This window comes from Perca fluviatilis, chromosome 3 (assembly GCF_010015445.1).
Source record: "Perca fluviatilis chromosome 3, GENO_Pfluv_1.0, whole genome shotgun sequence".
Taxonomy (NCBI): domain Eukaryota; kingdom Metazoa; phylum Chordata; class Actinopteri; order Perciformes; family Percidae; genus Perca; species Perca fluviatilis.
Window position 1 is genome coordinate 4626282 of NC_053114.1, and position 9260 is coordinate 4635541.

Sequence of the window (9260 nt, forward strand, 5' to 3'; positions counted from 1 at the left end):
CAGTCACATCCAGACAGACACATGTTAGAGGACCCTGGGACCTGTCCATCCACAGAGAGAGAGAGACACTTGAGAGAGAAAAGAGGGAGAGAGGCTTATCAGTGCAACCTTGCTGGTGAATTATCAGACCCTTGAGTGATAAGGAGAGGCAGGCCAGCAGACACACTGAGAGAAAAGAAAGGAGAAAGGAGTGGGGAAAAACAGGAGGAGGAAGTGATGCGGTGACAGCTGCTATAGGGGCTGTTGTCGTTCGCCAGTATTTCTCTCCGTCCCTTTAAGGCGCCGTTCTCACTGCTGCTCAACGCTTCCTAAATTATTTTCTTACAGAAGACACAAGTCAGATGATTTCACACCAGTGAACAAAGACACACACACAGAAAAAAGAGAAAAGTTCCCTGAAGTAGCAGCGGCTTATCATATCTGGTATAGTCTCCTATTGGCAGACCTATCTCCACAGTGCTGTGGAGTAAGGTCTGGCTACACCACAGATACGTTCAACAGAGGTTGATTGTGTGGCTGATGAGAAGCAGCTGGACACTTGACTCCTGCACACCTGGCTCCACCCCTGCAATTAAGACAAACAGAGAGAGAGTGAGAGAACAGAACACTGCTACACAGAGGCAGCGGGCCTGACATGCATAATAATAATGCAAGGCAAACATTTGCTGCATTTTGCATTGAAAATGTTCGTATAACATCTGGCCTCTTTCAGCTTCCTCATCCACGATTCAGCCTCAGAAATCCTTCGCCCAATCCTTTGTTTCATTTTGGGACTCCATCCTGTTCTTCACTCTGCCACGAATGAATTTTGGCTGAACCCCACCTTATCACATCCCGCTGACTAATGTGTTTGCTCGACAAGCATCATCATGACCTACAGTGTGAACCAGGCCGAGCTCTACTCTCTTTTACTTTCTTTTGATTCAAGTAACAGGTGTCTCTGCGTTGATGGAGAGATAAAATAAACAGGCAGTAAGTAATGAGTGATTTGTTCGAAGAGTCAGTAAATGGACTGATCTTGAAAAACAGCACAGGTACACATTTAAAGTTAATTAACATATGTGGTCATCCACAGCTGCTGCTTGAAAGCACAGGTGTATTCAAAACCATTACTGACGGCTGCATTCCACTTAGGAGAGGTCCTGGTATTGTGCACGCTGACTCACTGAAATAGCTTACTGGGACACTTGATGGAATTGAGCCATCGTTAAGGTTATTAATTTCAGCTGTGCTTTTCCTACTATGACAAGTCCAAATGTCTGCTGTGAAAAAGGTCCATTCATCAACATGATTTTTTCCATAGTGTACTTGAAATCAAAAATGGGGATGACTACATGCATTATCTTTAACTGTGTGGTATTTCAGCTCCATGGTTGTTACAGGATCAGATTGCTTGTGAACTTATCTATTTCTCTCAATCATTGGAGCAGACATTAGCCCCTATCTTCTGTGTGGCACAAGATATCAAACATCAGAGTTTTTCTTTTCCATTTCCCTTCTTGTCTCATCTCCGTCACTGAGACTCTTTACCATCATCCTGTCTTCATCATAAACTGCCAAGCATCTGTCTCTCAGCCCCCCCACAACACTTGTGTGATGCACATTGGGATGGATATCCACTTTTGGCTGAGAGAGGCATGGAGTCAGCTTCGATTGACCCCGTCTCTGGATGAAGCGCTCTTGACGTGAATCGGCCCTGTCAGCTCCTGTGAAGGCTGCCTGTCTCATCGGCCCGTCTCCTCACCACTGACGTGATATGATGGGAGATGATACCAGACAACGGCATGTTGGATCTCAGATGTTAGCGAGGGGGTGAGGGGGGGCCCAGGGCGTCAAAGACCCTGACAGACGCCACTTTATAGCTTTAATCCCAACGTCTTAAAACGGCTCTTGACACAAATTGAGGTTGGCTTTGTCTGTTACAGAGGAAGGAAAAAAATGAGAGAGGAAATATAAGCAGGAAAGATTTTACTCCGAGCTGTTTCAGGTTGAGTGTTAGCCTCTTAGCTTGATGTGAGACATATATTAAAAGCATCTTGAATTTTTTTCAACTAGTTATATTTTCATTAATCCTACCTTTTTATTATTTGTATTAAAAGGTCAGCTACTCACAAAGTGCATGTGAGTGGTACTTGTATTTGACATGCTCTAGGACTGTTTTATGAAAAGAAAATAATAATGCAATGCAATATTGTTTATATTTTTGTCTGTATATGAATGAATGAATGACTGACTGAATGAAATGTTTTAGTTTTGTTAAGTTTCCATTACAGCCCAATGAACACTTTTCTAGTGCTGACACAAAACTAAATAAATACTTAAAGGGTACCTGTATGTCAGCAGCTTTTCAACAAACTGCAGATATCTGACTGGATAGAGGAACGTGTCAGCGTTCATGGATATACGAACCATGTTGATGGGACATTAGCTTGTGTAATGTCTACAAAAGCTATTCATTGTGCAAAGCTAAAAATGCTAATACAATCAGATTTTGTCAGATTTCTTACTTCTATTTGTGATACTGTGATTAGTGGAACTAAAGTTCCCATCATGCTTTGGGGGATGCAAGCCAGACAATATAATCTTGTCATGGAGCCAGCGAGCTACAGGGCTACACCTTTAGCCACATTTTAACACAATTGCTCTGTGGGAAGTTGTGCTGGATTAGCATTTAGGTGTTCCTGTTTCCACTGTTGCCATATATTTGTAGACAACTCTCACTGGATAACTAGAAAAGATGATTTAAGCACATTTATCCACAATGGAGATCAGGGAGTGTACCAATGTCTGTGTTGATTGAGTAATGATTGAGAGAGGTGTTAATTTTGCGACACGCTCTCAAAGTGTGATTAACTGTTTGTCTGACCGTTCTTTTTGCATGTCCTGCTGTCCAATGTTCAATGTTTCTCACAACTCGTTTTGTTTCATAACTCGAGCCATAAACCTCAGCAAAGACAATTTGTACAGACACTTTTGCCTCTGCTGCGTTACAATTTCTACAACTATTTTGTGTCCATCTGTTGCAGTTGCCGAACATTCTTCCTCATTTGGATTCGGATTCAGGAACAGGGGATGGAGTGTGAGGGGTGAACAGATTACCATAGGGCTAGTCTAGCTTTGACAGACCCTCCTCCAAAGCGCGCTGAAGGAGGGTCTGGCTACTCCACACAGCAAATGGGGATGGGAGGAAAACATGCTCTGGTTTATTGGCATTTCTTTTAACCAATCAGAGTCGTCATGGACAGTGCTAAGCTCCGCACAGAGCCGTTGCGAAATAGTCGTGCGAGAGAAAACTCAGATTGGACAGATAGTCTAGGTAGCTGGCTCAATTTAGCATGCAGAGATCTGAGGAGCAGTTAACCACAATCCTCATAAATCCACCGAATTTAAAATTCCAACGCAAAGAAAGCGGAAGGAAATAGAAAACACATGTGTGAAGTGGAACGCGAAGGATATAGACTACCATAGGGCCTATATATCTGACAAACGCAAAAAAATGCACATTACAGCACATGATTGCACCGTAATTAGAAAAAAACAAGGGCTAAAATCAAATTTCAAAAACGCATTATAATATCTGTCGATTGCAACATCAATAGTCTCCATTTCCATTATGAGTGCTTGGAATGGGCAATGCACATTTAATTAATAACATTGAACCTTCATTACTTTGAAGACAGCTTTTGTTGAAATCTTAAGGATTATGATACATTATGTTTACCAACTATAACAGACCAAGATGGGCTCATGTGCTGGTGTGACACTGGAGAGCACGGAGGGACACTGAGAAAATATATATTGATGATCATGTAGATTTGTTTGGGTCCTGTTGTATTCATTGAATTAAGGGTGAGAGTGCATATTTGCCTGGACTTTAGTGGGTTGAATTTGGATATAATGAGAGTATTGATTTAGGGTCCAACACCCTGAAATGCGCGCACACACACACGCACACACACACACACACACACACACACACACACACACACACACACACACACACACACACACACACACACACACAGTTTGTCAGGGGCAATAAGCCCTGCTTGGATTTCATGAAGCAGGTCATGGCTTTTCTACATGTGGCTAACCACCATGGGCGTAAATCTCATCTGAAAGTTGGGGGGGACAATATACATAAAATTTCTGAAGAGCAATTTTTGAAAGGGACACAAATAATACAGCCACAATTATTCTTGTAGAGGATATGTGTACACAGAGGAAAGCCTTAATACTATCATTAGTGTAGCATGGGGACTGTACTAGTATCCTTCTTTTCAGTGTTTCTCTTGATTCAATGAAAAAGCTGACTAAATTGACCAAAATATTCTTCTTTAAAACCATTTATTTGTTTTTAAGTTTACAAGCAAGCCACAAAAAATACCTTAAAACATAATGACTTATTTTGAAAAAGTGTCCCCATATAAAAGAAATACAATGATTTTCTACACTTGTTAAATTAGCTGATCATAATGTAAATTAGTGAGCCACTGGTAAAGCTCATCTGCTAACACACCTCCCAAAAATATTAACTAAGCTCAACACACTTACCTGAGACTCTACTCTACGCTATTTTTTGGGGTTTGTATTGTTTTACTACTTACACAGATATTTTACGTATGCATCATTATGTTTTTTACAATACACAGCATGGTTTTTAATGATATTTCTCCTGACCCCCCCCCCAGACCCCCCTGGGATTTACACCTCTGCTAACCACCCAGTCCAGTTACAAAAAATCTGGCCAATAACCACAAAAAAGCAGGTCATTATGAAGAGAAAATGACACATATGAGTATTGCACATTAAGAGTTGCATTTAATGTTAAGGTTTTCATAATGTTTGAAATATTTGTATTTGGTGAAGGGAAACAATACAACCACATGTCTTTTGTAGAGAGCATTGGCATATACCAGCTGACAAATACACATATAGTCATATCAGTCACTGCCGCTCAGCCTGCACTATATAGGTGGTGATGTCGAAAGTGATACTTCACTGTTTCGAAAAGGCCTTCTCACAGATGGCCAATAAAAATGATTGATGTCTAGAGGGGGTTTCACATTGGGGTTGGAGGTGCACATACGTTTTCAGAGTTTTTCTCCCGTGTGTGTGTGGTTCCAGATATGATTTCTAGCAGGAGAAAATGTGAAATGTCTTGAATCGTGTTGCATGCACTTTGCTAATAACACTTTAGTTTGTTGTCTAAGGCTGGAAAAATTAGTTGATGAATAGTCTATATCCACGACGTTCTACTTCCGGGATTGTTCCGTTGCCACTGGAAAAATTCCACCGGACTTCACTCTTTTTGGCCGGATGTCCGTCACCTTCCTCTTTCTTTGTGTTGGCATTCTAAACTCCGGTGGATTTCTGAGGACTATGGTTAACTGCTCCTCAGATCTCTGCAGGGTAAATCCAGACAGCTAGCTAGACTGTCTGTCCAATCTGAGTTTTCTTTTGCACGACTAAAACAACCTTTCAATAGACATGCGTTCCACCAAAACAAGTTCCTTTCCGAGATTACTCCGTGGCTCTTTCCAGCACCTAGCGCCGCCCATGACGATTGTGATTGGTTTAAAGAAATGCAAATAAACCAGAGCACCTTTTGAGGTTGATAACCACTGAAAACGCCCATTGAATGGAGTAACAACTTTTGAAATGGGCGGCATACAGCAAAACTTTGCAAAAGTATGCATCTATCTACCCTTTTACTGCTATCACAAATGATGCTACAAATCTTTAACCTATAAGAAGTTTTGTGGATCGGGTGTTGGAAATTCGAATTCATGCTGGCATTCAGATTGCACTTCTGCCTTTAGGAGGAAATGATCCATCAGGGCACTTTATGGCTGAACAACTGGACATAGAACACATGAGCTGATGTGTACTAATTTGTGTTGTATACAGAACAAAAACAGCCCACGCTTAAAAACTTTACAAATCTAATTTGCACATTGGTCCACTATTTAACATGCAATCACCTTATAAGCATGCAGAGACGGTCATTTTATCCAGACTCTTTCCTCCCTATTATTCAATTGTGAATTTTTACCTTAGTTTGCGTGAGGTGTGTGTTGGGGGATTATTAAGTAGATATTGATTGTGATTTGATTAAACTCCTGCTAATTTGCTGCAAACCAGCAAGACATTTAATCAAATAAAAATCAATAGCGTCTTAAGAGCCCTTGGTACATCCCTGGAATGGGAGACTACAGTGGAGGTGTTATAAATTACTGGTCGGGAGTGATCCAGCCGATAGGGTAATGTTGGAGGAGAGAGAAATGGACAGAGACAGAGAGAGGGAGAGAGAGGGGTGGGTTACAGAGGATATGTCACTCGTATAGCGTGTAGGGAGGATTGATTTGTGTTCAGTGGGGAACAATTGGCCTTGGTGTTTCAATTCCAGCGTGAGGAATTAACCACTGTTGAGCAGTGTAAAGAGAATTATTATTGTCTATTGTTGTATTATCTGTATTCCTCCTTTTAACAGGCAACAGAAAATAGTTTATAGACACATAGAAATGGTTGATGGGGAGACGAGAGAAAAGGAGCGCTTCTTTTTGACACAACGAACGGTTCGGGCAGCGCCCTTCCTCAGCGTATGCACAGGCAATTACCACGCGTGCCGGAAACGTCCATTATGTGGCAATAAACTATCAAACTGGAGTGCTGTCCTAGTAGCTTTATTTATGATTATTCACTTTTCGAATCCAGCACCCAGCCTTCAAAGCTTTCTAAGTATCTACTTGAGTTGAGCCATAGCCATATTAACATTTAAGTATCTTGAATGACAAATTTTGGCTTACATAAGGTTTCCATGTTCTTCCCGTTTTGTTGTTGTCTCCCCGGAAACTCCTGTAATTTGCATGGCCCTCAAACTTATTTTGAATAGTCATCATACACAGATCCATACCTTTTTTTTGTATGTACGTCTGTCTGATGTTACCCAAGTTGCCAAATTGTCCATGAAACACAATCTGCACACACAATCCACACACTACATACCTTTTAACCCATTTGTCAACCCACAACCCGATTGAAGAGGCCCTTGCAAAGCTGTAGTCTCAGACGGACCAGCTAACTTAACGTAGCTGTAGCTGTTGTCAAAAGGGACGCCTAAAAAAATCTAAATACACCTGCAAATTTAGGCAGAGTTGGGCTAAATGTCTGCTAGAATAGAGACCATGCCTTTTGCAAGGCCTGTACGCTTGGTTTTAATGTAGGGCAGGGTGTGAAGAATGAGATGAGCAACAACACACATGCATTCAGAAGCAAATGCACACATAGATGCACTAGTGGTGGGCAGATCGATCCAAGTATCGATAGTATCGATACCAACGTTAGTATTGATGCTGATCAATACCAGTGTAATGAGATCGATACTTTAGTTTCAGTTTCTCTCCAGTAAGCACCGCTGCGGTTTCATCAAAGAGGCGACCTGGCTGTCTGCGTCTGTGTCTGGGCCGCTCCTGTCACAGCGCCGAGCATGCACGCTTTGCTCCTCCTCCCCCCTCTTAAGATTTGATGTTGTACCTTCACGTGACTCAGCGGCGCCAGGCAAACAAGCAAGCAAGCAGCCAGGCCCGGCATCGGCCAGCAGCACACACACACACGAGCGGGACAGAGACGGAGCAGAAGAACGGCAGAGAGGAAGAGGAAGAGGAACGCCGTGTGGCTACATTTTCAGGCCGAAAATGAAAACACGGCAAGCTGTATAATTTGTAAAAAGGCTGTAAGATAAAGTGGTAACACAACAGATGTATTCAAGCATATGGAAATGATCCAAAGGTAAAATCACAAAAACACTAGTGGTACACTTGTGTTGTCTGTTTTGCCTGTTTTATAAAGCATAAAGGATCAATTTTCCAATCTTCTAAGCCAACTTTATTCCAACTTATCACCACTAGTTTTACACTTATGTTTGGAATTCATGGTCAATAAACCTCATTCATATTAAATTATGCCTAATTTTCAGTTAAAACCCCCAGAAATTATGAATTACTTTAGCTAATAATTAAGATCTGAGGAGCATATGTTGATGCATAATCACAGCCTGTTTTGTGTATGGAAACATCCAGGTTATTTTTGGGCGATTTGGTTGAAAGAAACCCATATTTTTGATATAGATCTTTGAAAACGAGGACCACACAAGGGTTAAGGTCCTAAAAATTCATTCAGATTTAGCAATTTGATGATGCATCCACCATCATTTGGAAAAAATATCGGTATCGTATCAATATCGGCGATACTGGCCCTGCATTTACTTGGTATCGGATCAATACCAAATATTGCAGTATCGCACACCACTAAGATGCACACACATATATCAATATTAAATATTATGTTCATGAAATGACAAATGTAATTATAATTGAAAGGTTTTGTACCACAGTACTAAACTGCAGTCTTTTTGTGATCAATTGAACTCTTGTCACAACATAAATACAAATGTAAATCTGATGATTTGGTTTTTATATTTTCCCTCATTTAGTTTGCATTTGGTTTTCACAAAGTTTAAATTCTGCAATCATTCTGTAGTCATTAAATGTATCAACCCAAAATGATCCCTTCCATATTATATTTAAAATTGTTCATGTGTTTGTGTCAGTAGAACATGGAGTCCTATATTATGGTGCTTATTGTACTATTGTACTGATATAATTGCCGTGTTCACAAAGCATCTATAGATCGGCCAAATAATGCCGTGTGTTTTAGCTGTGGCCTGGTGGTAACCTGCGAGTCACCGGGTCACCGTGCACATTAGATGTCAATTATACCTCCTCCATATGTCCTGCTCTAGTCCTATTTATCTTCATCCATCCTAGTTCACACTGTGACCTCCCTACAGGCTCAGTGGGGACAAACACATCAGGGTCTTCATGTAGCGCACACACACACACACACAACACACCACCTGACTTTTAATAATGCTTTCATGTCCCATGCCAATGTTTCTCTTCTGTCTATCATCGCTGTTTGATGATAGGTATGCTATATGCTTTTGGGAAATCAGTTTGCCCCTGGGACTCAATTACTATAATATACATCATGGTTTTGTGTGTTGCTGTTATGTTACTTCATTTTTACTTGTATTTGTCACTGTGCATTCATTTACTCACCGATTCACTCATGTATCTGCATGAAGTCGCATGATTGACAACAAGCATTTAGTTTAATCTTTTTGTTCCAATTGTTGCAAAGCATGAGTAAAACTGCACATAATATGATGCAAAAGAAATGCGAGCCTACATACCCCA